A 12,842-nucleotide genomic window follows, 5' to 3' on the forward strand; every position below is an offset into this window, starting at 1 on the left:
CTTAGTAGACGGGCATTATTCGCGTTGTTCTCTCCGTCTCGCAATATGAACGCGTTGGGGAGTTTCGATATTGGTTGGTGGTTCAGGAGTACGCCTTGGTCTACTGCTGGTTGCTTTACGTATTTCAGTTAATTCGAGTGTTAGCTTAGTATAAGCGGCTTTTAGCTTTCTTAGTTCCTGTTCTAACGTAGCTATCAGCTCTTTATCTGCGTTGCGTGACTCACTTTCCTTTGGCGTGGTCGTCGTCGCGCCTCGGACTTTGTCCGCCCACGTTCAATCGCCTCCGTTGTTCTTTGCCCCGAAGCGCACCTGTGATCTTGAACTACTCCTGCTTGTCCTCGCAGGTGTGCGGCTCCTCGATCGAGAGCGGAAGCGGCTGCGTGCCGCTGTCTTTGACGTAGGTGGGCCTCGTTCCGCGTGTTGCTTTTCTTCTTCGACCAGCTGTGCCTTCTCTTGTTGCACCAGTCGCGCTCATTGTCATCGCGCGCGTACTATGTATGGAATGAGATAGCACTTCCTACACACCTTCAATCAATCAATCAAGTAGTCAATCCATCAAAAAGTGAGCTTTATTGAAACAATTCAAGGAATGCGTACAAAATAGTTGGACCAATAGCCTATGTGGCTAGTAGCTGGTCCAATACACAAAAGTACATATACAAGTCAACCAAGTACATATCTGCTCAATGAGTAAGAAAATTATTTACATGAACAATAACTTTTTTTAAGGAAGAGCTATTACGTTTGGCTAGAAAAGAAGAAGCGGTTACATACAAGATCAAAATTTCTGGTTACTTTTATTTCCACAGGCACAGTGTTACAAGTTATAGCGCCAAAGAATTCTAATAATCGTTCACCGTAGACATTGCTGCAATAAGGAAGGTTTAAGTTAAAGTTAGTTGCTTGCATGGTGTTTGCACGTGAGAAGTAAAATGTGGTGTTGGTGAAGGGAATGTTGGTGTTGAGTATTTTGTGAACTAAACTAGTGATCTTATAATTTCTTAACGCCGCGAAAGAAAGAATACGAAGATCAGTTAACAGAACGCTACTTGGTTGATGAATGGAGGAAAATATTATTCTTAGGGCGCGTTTTTGCAACTGCACTATAGGTGTTAAGTTTTATATGTTAGGCCCCATATTTCACAACGATAGCTCATGTGTGTATAAAAGAAAGAAAAGTATATGCAACGAATCAAAGCAGGTGGAAAATATTGCCGGGCACGGGCCAATGTGTAACAGCTGAAAGCGAGTTTTCTACAGACGACGCTAATTTGTTCTGTCCAGTGCAAGTGCCTGTCTAAAGTAACACCTAAATATTTAAATGAATCAACACAATCCAGAGTTCGGTTCACTAGAGTCAAAGTTAACTCACTGTAGTCTAGCATTTCGCTGTTAGAGTTGAATATGATCTACTTAGTTTTATCAGTATTTAGGGCTAGTCTATTTTCTGAAAACCATTTAGCTACTTTTAGCAGTTCACCAGATATAGTGTCTTGTAATGACGAGAGTGAGTCGCCTGACGACACTAAGGCGGTGTCGTCAGCGTACATCAAACTTTTGACAGGTTAAGCGCATCTGGTAAATAACTTATGTATAATGAAAACAGAATAGGGCCTAAAACCGAGCCTTGCGGTACACGAAATACGATGTCGGTGAAAGCACAATGAGGTTTTTTAATTACACTTGTTGCCTTCGTGCCTTAATGTAACTGTGGATGAATTGGAGCGCGTTTCCAATGATACCATCAGAGTGCAGTGTTTCTAACAGTGTGAATTAACAAATTGTATCGAACGCCTTTTTTATACCAAGAAAAATTGACACAGCAATCTTATTCTTGTTAAGAGCAGAGTTAACGCAATGCGAAAGTGTTAAAGCCTGGCTGCTGCGGGCAGATAACGTTATTGCTTGCAAGAAATGCATTGAACTCTAGTACAATGAGCATTGCAAACAGTGTGTTAAACCGCTAAGAATTGAAATAGGTCTAACTACTCGGATGGTTCCGATCACCAGTTTTGTACACAGGGATAACCTTTGACACTTTCAGTGTGTTTATGTAAACATTAGTACTTATCTCATGGTTAAACACGTGACAAAGGGGCATGCATAAGGCATCAGTATTGTTTTTCAATATCTTAACTTGAATACCGGTAAGTCGGGATGCCTTATTAGCCGATAATTTGCCTACGATACTTTTTATTTCCTCAAGAGTTAATCATAAAACGAAAAATCACTGTCGACGCTTCTCTGGACCCTGGTTGTGAGAATTGCAAGTACAGACTGTTTAGATATATTGTCACATATTTTTTAGAAATAATCATTGAAGTCATCAGCACTATGAGGGGACAGTTTTTCGGAAGTAACATACTGTTTATCCTGTAATCCTACTAAATCTGCTACAATTTTCCATATTTGCCTACCATTGCCATTCAGTCGTTTAATCAAGTTCGTATAATAGACCTGCTTTGATTTGCGAATTAGCATAAATGATTTGTTTCGAAAAAATTTAAACTGGCTTTTGTAGTAGTTGTTAGTTGTGATATCTTTTAATTTATTATAATATGAGTCTTTCCTTTTCAGTAGGGCAAGTATGGGCTCATTTATCCACGGACATTTGGCGTAATCATAGCTGTGTCGGGAAGCGTACCTTGATTCTTCTATCGCATCTGTAATGCAGTCAATAACGTTTTGACATTCCGCGTGAACGTTGTCATAGCAGAGGTTATCGAAATTTGTAGGGACGGAGATGCTGCGTACACCTGGATAGTTAAGCTTTGCCGAATATTTGGGGTGCGTTTGGCGAGAAGAACGCAAACGATCCCGGCGCAGAAACAAAAAAAAATGTTGGACAATGATCAGCAACTGTGGTGTCATAAACACCTGCTCCTACATCGATATCAATATTGCACAAAATATGATCGATTAATGTTGAAGGCATGTTGCAGACATGAGTAGGGGATGAAATCACATTTTTAAGATTAAAGGACTGTAGAAAAAATACATACTCATAGCAGTCATCTCTAGAAAAGTCGATGTTCATGTCACCACAAATGATAATTTGATTGCGGACAGTAATTAGAGGGTCAATAACAGTTTTCATCACAGAGATGAAATCATTAATACATGAGCTAGGAGGACGGTAAACTACGCCTATAGCAACGCCACATTCAAGGTTCACAAAAAGGGTTTCGGCACTATCGTTGCTGTACGAACTGTTCACTAGGCATTGAAACCCGAGCCTGTGCGGTACAAAAAGAGCGACGCCACCACCCGGTGCTGTACTTTCTCTAGGTTGCGATAGCATCGTGTATTCAGGTATTATTTTTTCATTCCTTCTGAGCCATGTTTCTGTTATCGCGATGACGCCGTAAGAAAAGGAGTGTTGCGATATGCAGATTAGAAATACGTCTAGATTTCTGGCAATACTACGGATGCTGCAGTGGGCTAATGATAAGAAATCATGTCATTTCCACGTTTCTTCAGTATCAGCTAACGTCATCATTTTTCTGTCTTCTTCTTTTTACACTTACTGCACCCGAGCAGGGTCCTCTGCGCACGTCACATGAAATACATGCGAATTTTCTGTTTTGCGCATGAGGATCTTCCCATCAGACACCCACCTGAATTTCCAGTTATGTTCCCCTCTTTGCACTCAGCGCTTTTCCAAACAACACCTTGTTCGGTGGACACAAGTGTTCATTAATAAAAATTGGAGAGATATCCTTAAAGCCAAGAAGAGACGTGTTTATTCTGTGCTTTTTAGCTGCTTTAAGGACCCTGTCCTACTGCGGACATTCCTCGGCGACCACACGGTCGAATTCCACTGCCACTCGGGAGTCGTCGTGACGGACGCGACATTAGGCAGTCCCCAGGGGTCGTCTCTGTCCCCCCTGCCTTGTACTACCGCCTTGTACTATAAAAGTGAGGCCGCAGCTGCCGCCGGACTTCACTTATTTTGGAGTTGAAGAGGAGCCGCTGAGCGCAGTCGTCGTCCGCCGCCCGCGCTTTGACGTCTTCCCGGCGTACGTCTCGCGGTGGGTGGTCGCGGTGCGCTGCACTACAGCACAGCGAAACGCCACGCGGACCTTGCACTGCTCAAGATCTAACTCAAGCCCCTTGTTGCGTTCATTTAATAGCTTGAGAAACTCATCGGGGCCGACGTCGGGATCGACTCCCGAGATTCCGCCGATAACGCTGCTCGCACAGCACATCATGAAGAGCAGGTCGTTCCAATTCAGCTTTCGAGGACAGACGCCGCTAGGCAGCTTCGATACCTGGCACGCAGTCTCACACTGACCGAGTGGAACTCGCCAAACTTACCACTCACACGACTGCATCGACTAAACCCCTCCCTGCAACTCCGGCCTCCACTCGGACTTCCTCGACGTGAAGCTACGCTTCTCTGTCGCCTTTGGTTAGGAGTTGCCTTCACAAAGGCATACTCTACATTAATTGGACAGACTGACAGTGGAGCATGCGAGGTCTGTGGCACGGAAGAAAACATCGACCACCTGCTGTGCCACTGTCCACGATACACCCCTGAGAGACAAGAACTTGCCAAAGCTCTTCAAAAACTGGACAATCGGCCGCTTTCTGTGCAGGTGCTGCTGGAACACCGCCCCCATCGCCCGTCGGCCCATAAAGCGGTGAACGCACTTTTGTGCTTCTTAAGGACGACGGGCTTGTGCGACCAACTCTGACTATTAATGCCATTTCTGTAAGGCCACACACGTTAGCGAACTCACTGCAATTTCCTTCCCTCCTCTCTCTCCCTGTTATCTTTGTTTTCCCCCTTTCCCTTTCCCCCGGTGTAGGGTAGCCAACCGGACATGATTCTGGTTAACCTCCCTGCCTTCTTCTTATCTCTTTTCCTCCTCCTTAAGGACCCTGTCCCTGACCTTACGGGACACAAACCTAACTACGATATATTGCTTCACCTTGCCTTTTGTGGGAACCCGATGAATTACCTCTGTCTGAAACCTGGATTTCAGATCCGACCCAAACAACGTAAGCTTTAATGGTTGAGGCAAGCATTTGATCTGGAGCCACAGGAATGCCTTTCACCTTTAAATTGTTTTTGCGACTGTTCTGCTGCAGGTCGACCAGTTCTTTCTTAATTTATTTCAAGTGGTTTGAAAGGTGGGTGTTCTCATTCGTAATTTCCTTATTCCTGACTTTGACTTCATGAAGTTCCTTCCTCATTTCTACGATCATTTCTACGATTTCTGTCTTGAACGTTTAAAGCTTTTCATTAATGAAATCCATGCCCTTCCTCACCTAATCGATCTCCGTTTCTATGACATTAATTATGTTTTTTTTTTTATATCGGCGTGCTGCTTCTCGAGCCGATTTGACAAATCTGCAAGCGCCTTAGCTAGTTCCTTCACAGTCGAAGGTCGCTTATCAGACATTCTATCGGCAATAGACGGAGCAATCCAGAAGCCTATGTGTATCTATTACGAAGTAGGTAGTTACTGACGTACCTGCGTAGAACAAGCAAGCAGTTACTTGCCGATCGACTCTGCGGCTGCCTGGATTGCTCCGATATGACGCCTTCTTCCGCCGGGGCAGCGTTTTTGTAGCCGCAGAGTGACGTCATCGCTGGTTGGAACGCACACGCAGTTTGCAGCCTGGCCGCTGTAAGATGACTTGCACTCGACCTCGTGCTGCGCTGCTAGCAAGCTTCACAGCGTGGTGGTGGCGAGTGATGGTTCCGGGGCTGTCTGGCGATTTCAACTGCGTAGAACACGCAAGCGCTTACTTGCCGATCAACTCTGTGGCAGCCTGGATTGCTCTGCTATCGCGTACAAGCCCCCGTACAGCTCGCATTTCGGATCGCACAGATGCGATGAGGCGGTGTTGGGAAGCCCACAGCCCCTGCATTCCGTGGAGCCCGGCTCGGGGCAAATGGCGGCACGATGTCCGGGTTTGCCGCATACGTAGCATATGTCCATTTGTTTGCGACATAAGTAGCAGGGTACCAGTGCGTGCCCATATCTCATGAAGTTTGGGACGCGAAGTCCATCAAACATACTGATCACTGATCGTGACTTCTTGATTCTTTTCCCCACTAGTGCCAAGGGGTTGCGGTCATTCACGATGTTTCTTTCAATCGTCCTGTGATCGTCGCCAGTGTCGATGTATCCGACAACCCTTTACAGGTGTCGCTTGGGGCAGTTTTGCAAGTGCTGACTGCGTGCAGTTTTACGTCTATTGGGATAGCCCTTACGTCCGCATACTTGTCTGCATCTTCTCGACAGGGCGTGCTCGACACCCTGGTGTTCTGCGCAATAATAGGAGATATAATGTCCTCCGTGGTGTGCTCTGGATTAAGTTATACTGCTGCCATGACGCTCACTGAGGTAGGTCCGATCCTTTGTAAGTTCAAGCCGCCCTTTGGGCGAACCATTATCTCGATCTTGTCTTGCGGTAGGGGTAGCATGCGTGAGGCTCTTAACTCCCGGTTCATAATGTTAGGAGGCGTGCGAGAAAAGCTCACCTACCCGCCACTTGTAAGTTGTGCTTGCTGTGAAAGTTGCGCACTTGGTTCGGCGCGTTCCATCTTCGTTTTCCGGCTGGTCACGCTTTGCAGCCCGTCTTGTCCATTAGCTATTGCTGAAGTAGTCGGCGTTGCTGGTAAATCCTCCGCAGAGCTATGCATTTCTTCGGAAGCGGCCGCCATTCTCTTTGTGTCGCGCCCGGCGCGAAGGGCGGGTGGTGTCTTGCCGAGCTGGCAGGTTGCTGGGCCGTCGCGCAGCTGGCGAGTCGGCTGAGCCTAGCGTCTGGCGTGCACACCTAGGCTCAGTTCGGCGGCGGCGTGGACGAGCTAGAAAAGTACGCGTAGATTCGTCAGAAAGGGCGGCCCACCTCAATATCACGTATCCACGGATTCCTTGTAACTTGACGAAACTGCTGGTGCAAGAATTTTGGCGAGATTCCATAGAAATCGCTGCGGAACGTGTTCTGCATTGGATGCGAGGGATGAGGCGGACTACCGGCAAGGCGTAAACCAAAACAAAGTTTATTCCCACTTCCCAAAGCGCCTTATATACAAGGTCCTTTCAGATTGTAGCGCCACCTTGTATAGACAGGTGGCGACCTCTACATCCCTCCTTTTCACCTCTTACGGGACAGGGACCTACAAGTCCAACCGTCGCGGTTGTCTCACCATACGACCACTGCAAGTCTGTGCCACCGTTTCCTGCGGCATTACTTCTGGCTGCGTTGGAACTTCTTAAGGTACTGCAGGCTGCATGATCTCGGGAGAAACAGGCGCAGAAGCTGCCAGTTGAACTGGGGTAGCTTCTGATGAATGAAGTTCCAGGTGTTGACGATTACGCTGTAGGACGCCTCTGGGGGTCTGAACAAGGTGGGACCGCGGACGCTGAGCCTGCGAGAGTACTTCACCAATGCAGCGTGTGTCAATGACCCACACATAGTCTCTAGGACTCCCAGGGGCCAATTGACTTGAAGCATGAGGGCGATTGTAGTTCATCGCTTGCGGTGCTTTGTTCCACCAGTCCTTTTCCTTGAAACTCGTGTGGCATGGTAACGACGGCACCAGTTGTTCCGGTAGTTTCGGGAGACGAGTTTGTAATTTCCTTCGCATCAGGGCTTGAGCCGGGCAAATGCCGTTGGGACCGGGTGTGTCACGGTACGACACTAAGGCAAGGTAGGGATCAGGACCTACGCTCGGCCTCTCCATTGCTCTGGGGGTACCTCGGGCTGCTGGTCTCGTGACGGAAGCCGTATGACCGCGCAAACTCAGCGAAATCGTTGGACCTAAACTGCGGTCCGTTGTCAGTCCGGACGATGTCTGGTAGGCCAAAACGGGCAATACAGCTCTTGATCGCCGAGATGACTGTGCTGGTGCCGTGGTGGACCCCACGGAGACTACTTCAGGAAACGTGGAATAAGAATCAACAACCACGACGTAATCGCGCCCTCTAAGTTGAAACAGATCGATGCCAAGGTGCTGGCATGGTCTGTCGGGTGTCACTGTGGCAACATAGGTTCAGAACGCTGAACTCGAGTCTCGGCGCATATGGCACATTGGATCACCATATTCTCAACATGCATGTTACAGTTAGGCCACCAAACAGACTCCCTGGCCCGTCCTTGGCAGCGGCGCACTCCCTAATGTCCTTTGTGTAATAGGGCGAGAATGTCCTGGCGCAAGGCTGAAGGAATGACAAGTCGTCGGTCCAGCAGAAGGATGCCGTCGTATATGCTCAATCTGTCTCCCTCCTTCCAAAATTGAGCGATCTGCAGTGGCACCATGTTTATGTCTGGCCATCCTTTTCTGCAATACGTCATGACCGCAGAGCAGACTCCATCTTGGGCTTGGTGTGTGCGGACACCTTCTAGCCAGCTTAGTGCAAGAGGCGGTAATTCCTTGAACACTTCCCTGGCAAACAATGCCTGGGTGTCTACCATGCGAATAGCTGGCAAATCAGAAGGAGCTTGTGACAAAGTGTCCGCCGTAGCTAAGTGCTTTGCAGGCACATATTTCACCACGTACTGATATGGCATCACTTTTATTCACATTCGTTGTATGCGAGGCGGCATGAGTTCTAGGTCCTTGTTACCCAAAAGGGTGACCAGAGGATGGTAGTTGGTCTCTACCGCGAAGCTTAGCCCGCAGTGGAACTGGTCGTACCGTGAAATGGCTCAAGTCACCGCGTGACCTTCCTTTTCTGTTTGACTATAACGTACTTCCGTCAGAGTAAGCGCCCTTGAAGCATACGCTACTGCCCGTCGAGTACCTTCAGGCTGGTCCTGTAGCAGTACAGCTACCAGACCGTAGAAGCTGGCATCCGCCGATACTACAGTGTGGTAGCAAGAATCGTATTTTTCCATGCACGTGTCGGAGCTCAACAGCAACTTGAGACGTGAGAAGGCCTTTTCTTGACTGGGACCCCAAGTCCAGGTGCTGTTCTTCCTTAGGAGGGAACGAATGGGTTTCGTAACGCCCGCTAAGTGAGGCATGAACCGTGCGACGTGGTTGGTCATTTCCAGCAATCATCGTACTCCACTGACGTCGATCGGTGGCGGCAGATCTCTGACAGCCTTCACCTTGTCCGGGTCTGGCGAGATCCCGTTCGCCCCGATCACTACTCCAAGGAATTTGACCGAGCTGACCAGAAACGTACACTTCTTTTCGTTAATGGTACCACTCCTCCTCAAGGCGAGCAAGGACTGCAGCCAGACGCTCGTCGTGCTCTTGACGATCTTTCCCGCAGATTAGAACGTCATCAATCAGGTTCACGGCTCCAGGCAAGCGGTCAAGAACCATCGACATTAACTTCTGGAAATAATGTGGGGCCGTGGCTATACCAAAAGGGAGCCTCTTGTAACATTACCGGCCGAACGGCGTTATAAACGTCGTGACTTCCTGGCTATCGGCGCTAAGCTTCACCTGATGGAAACTAGACCGCGCATCCAACTTGGAGAATACTCGCGCTTCACCCAACTGGCCGATGATCTGTTCCACCGTCGGCAAGATCAAGCGCTCTCTTTCTATGACTTCGTTCAGCTTCGTCAGATCGACGCAGATTCTGTAGCAGCCAGATAATGTGGGCATGACTACAAGCCCGAAGAACCACTCAGTTGGAGTCTCTACCTTCCTTGTGACGTCCTGCGACTCCAGGTCGTCTAGCTCTTTCTTGACAAGGTCACTTAAAGCATTCAAATCTGCCTTGGGGAGCTAAGAGAAAATTGACGAGCGCCGGGTTTAACGCGAATGCGATATTCTGCATGAAGAAATTTTCCCAACCCTTGGAAAATCATGGCTGGGCGAGAATGAACACACTCGGCAGAATCCAGGAAGTGAACGACACCGAGTTCTTCAATTGCAGGGAGCCCAAGCAAGTGAGTGCGCTGACGTGAAACCACATGCAAGGTCTGCGCTGTGGACTTATCATCCCACTGTAAGATTGCTTTAAAGGTACCAAAAATGTGCAGACTCTGTTCGCCAGGGCCCAAGACTTCCCCTTCAACGACATACAGCAACCGCGGTTGGCCTGGGAATCACGCCGAGACAACAGAGACTTCCGCGCCAGAGTATATCTTAACCTCGGCTGAGAGCTCATTCGCTAGTACGTCTATGTATCTTGTTCGTCGTGAATGCACCTTGTGAAGTTCGATGGAACCCAGCCGCTCATTTGCGTTCATCTTCACGCACACTTCGGCAAAATGTCCTAGCTGTCTACAGTAGTGGCAAACTGATTTTCTGGTGGCGCAGTCTTTTCGAGAGTGACGCTGTCGTCCACAAAAGCCACACGATAACCTAGCCGTTGGCTCAGACTGGTCGGGGAAACGCGGCGAAGGGTGGGCGTATCGTTTCGCCGAGCCGAGTCAATATTTAGCGCTTCCGCAAAAGCGTTATCCATATTCAATCTAGTGCGTGATAACCGTTCTTTTTCTGCGTTCACGTGTATGCAGGCTTGGCACAGTGCTTTCTCAGCGGTAAGTTTTGTGCACCGGCACAACTGACCAAACAGTTTCTCGTCACGTATGCCTACGACGAATCTATCGCGAACAAGGTGGTCCTCGATGAGTGGGCTGTTGTAGTTACAGCGCTTTACCAGGTTGCGTAATGCCGAAAGAAAGTCTTCTACAGATTCGCCTGGCTTCTGAGTGCAGCCAGGCGCGCGCGAACTGGATGCATGAACTGCGAATGCAACGTTTTTTTGCGGCAATAAAAGAGAGCGCTCCCGGTGTTGACACCCCCAAGGACGAAAGAATGGTCCTGGCATGCGGCCAAATACAGTAAAGAAGTGTCCGTACCTGAACCCCGTCGCTGGCACTGTGGAGGCCGGCTACGAAAGCATAATCCTTGAATGTCGAAATACACGTTGGTCATTCTCCCGGGTTTGAAAACGTGAAGTTCTCCGGTGGGCGCAGACCAGGTGCGCCAGCGTGAACGATGTGCACCTTTGTTTCGGTGGTCTAGGCGGGGGTGGATTCTGTGTCAGGCATGTCAGCGTTAACGGCGAGACCCCACAGGAGCCGAGGGACGAGGCGGACTACCGGCAAGGCGTAAACCAAAGCAATGTTTATTCCCACTCCCCAAAGCCCATTATTACAAGGTCCTTTCAGATTGGCGAGCCACCTTGTATACACAGGTGGCGACTTCTACAGAACGTTTAGTGTTTCTTGCCTAATTGTGAACAGTGCTCACTAATTAGGAATACTTGCTTTCTGCCTATTCGCATTCGCCATACGATGCGCGTAGTTAGTTTAGCCGATTCCTACGACGAAATAAACAAGGCATAGTGTTTGTTTGGTGGGAATATGGAAGAAATGAGGAGTAATGCGTAGGCAACGGCAACGTTGAAAGTTCGTGACATGTTTAACAGTTATTGCCATAGTTTACGCATTCGTGCAATCTAGTGTGTTATCAGTCTGTTATACAAACCGCGTACAATTTATCCTGATCTGAGCGAAATTTTTTACAGGTAATTTCTTAATTTGCTAAAATTTCTGGAAACGTCATGGATGAGTGTGCCTGCGATATGTGCGGAGGAAGTACCTTCTTTCAAAAGCAGTTGTTTGAAAGCGTTGTGCACCCATTATCCAGAACGTCCTGCGATAAGTGTGCCTTACAGCAAGCTATAATCTGGTCGAAATGCAGGCAATCTTTTGGAATACTTGATTTCTCGGGTTTAAAGCATCTAGGCTAAACAACAGATCTGCAGGTATATCTATTCAGCAGATACTTTCTTCTTTTATTCTGGCGTCATGCGACTAAGTTTTACTATTTGCTGTGGTAGTCGCAGAACTCAGAGTAGCGCTGGCTTCATATTTGGTGGAAACATTAGGGATTTCCTTTCTTCTGATGCCTGTACAATGTTTAATGTTGGGCGTTAAATGCAGCTATATTCATGCGATATGCGCATGTTCTTTTTTTCGTTTTACTGAGGGAACTAAATGTGATACACAGTATACCTTGCAGGAAATGAGATCCGTGTCAGCGTTCACGTATAGGGGCAAAATGTGGTTGCATTACACGCATTTGTACTCACTAATGCACTTGCTTAAACTAAAGATGTTTGATACTTGTTGGGTTATGTTTACTATTACATTAACACAGTGTGTTGAAGAGCTGGGTGATTATCTAAAGAACAAGTGAAGTTCTCTTTTCCGCGACTTCATTAAAACGCAGGAGCAATTTTTAGCGATCCTAAAAGAAGGTTGTTAGCGCATTAAAAACGATTTCCCTAAAATCCGGCGCCGTGATTTCGCCTGCCTTTTATTGAGGTCACTGCCACAGAAGCGCGAAGTATCAACACGGCTCATTGATCTCCCATTCGGGGTCCGCAGAGTTGAATGTACCGCGCTGCGAGCGGAAATGACGAAAAGAGAAAGCATAAATTTTTGTGTTTACCAAATTCACCGCGTCAGTCTTTTTTCTCTCTTTGTTACCAATGCGGAAATATATATTTGCCCTCGTACAACCTCCCATGCATGTTGCTTCGATTGTTACTTTTTCATTCGATTTAGGAATGTCAGTACAATTGACAATTGACAACAACTTATTGAAGTGTCCTGAGGAATTTGATTGGGGAATGTCAGGGCAAGATCCAAAAATTATGACTCACTTGCCACTTTTAAAGAATTATTGGGTTTTACGTGCCAAAACCACGATATGGTTACGAGGCACGCCGTAGTTAAGGACTGCAGAAATATAGACGACCAGAGGTTCTTTAACCTGCACCTAAATCTAAGTACACAGGCGTTTTTGCATTTCGCTTACATCGAACTGCGGTCGCCGTGGCAGGAATTCGATCCCGCGACCTCGTTATTAGCAGCCTAACAGCAGAACCCCTAAGCAACCAAGGCGG

Source organism: Dermacentor andersoni, chromosome 3 (assembly GCF_023375885.2).
Source record: "Dermacentor andersoni chromosome 3, qqDerAnde1_hic_scaffold, whole genome shotgun sequence".
NCBI classification, from domain to species: Eukaryota; Metazoa; Arthropoda; class Arachnida; order Ixodida; family Ixodidae; genus Dermacentor; species Dermacentor andersoni.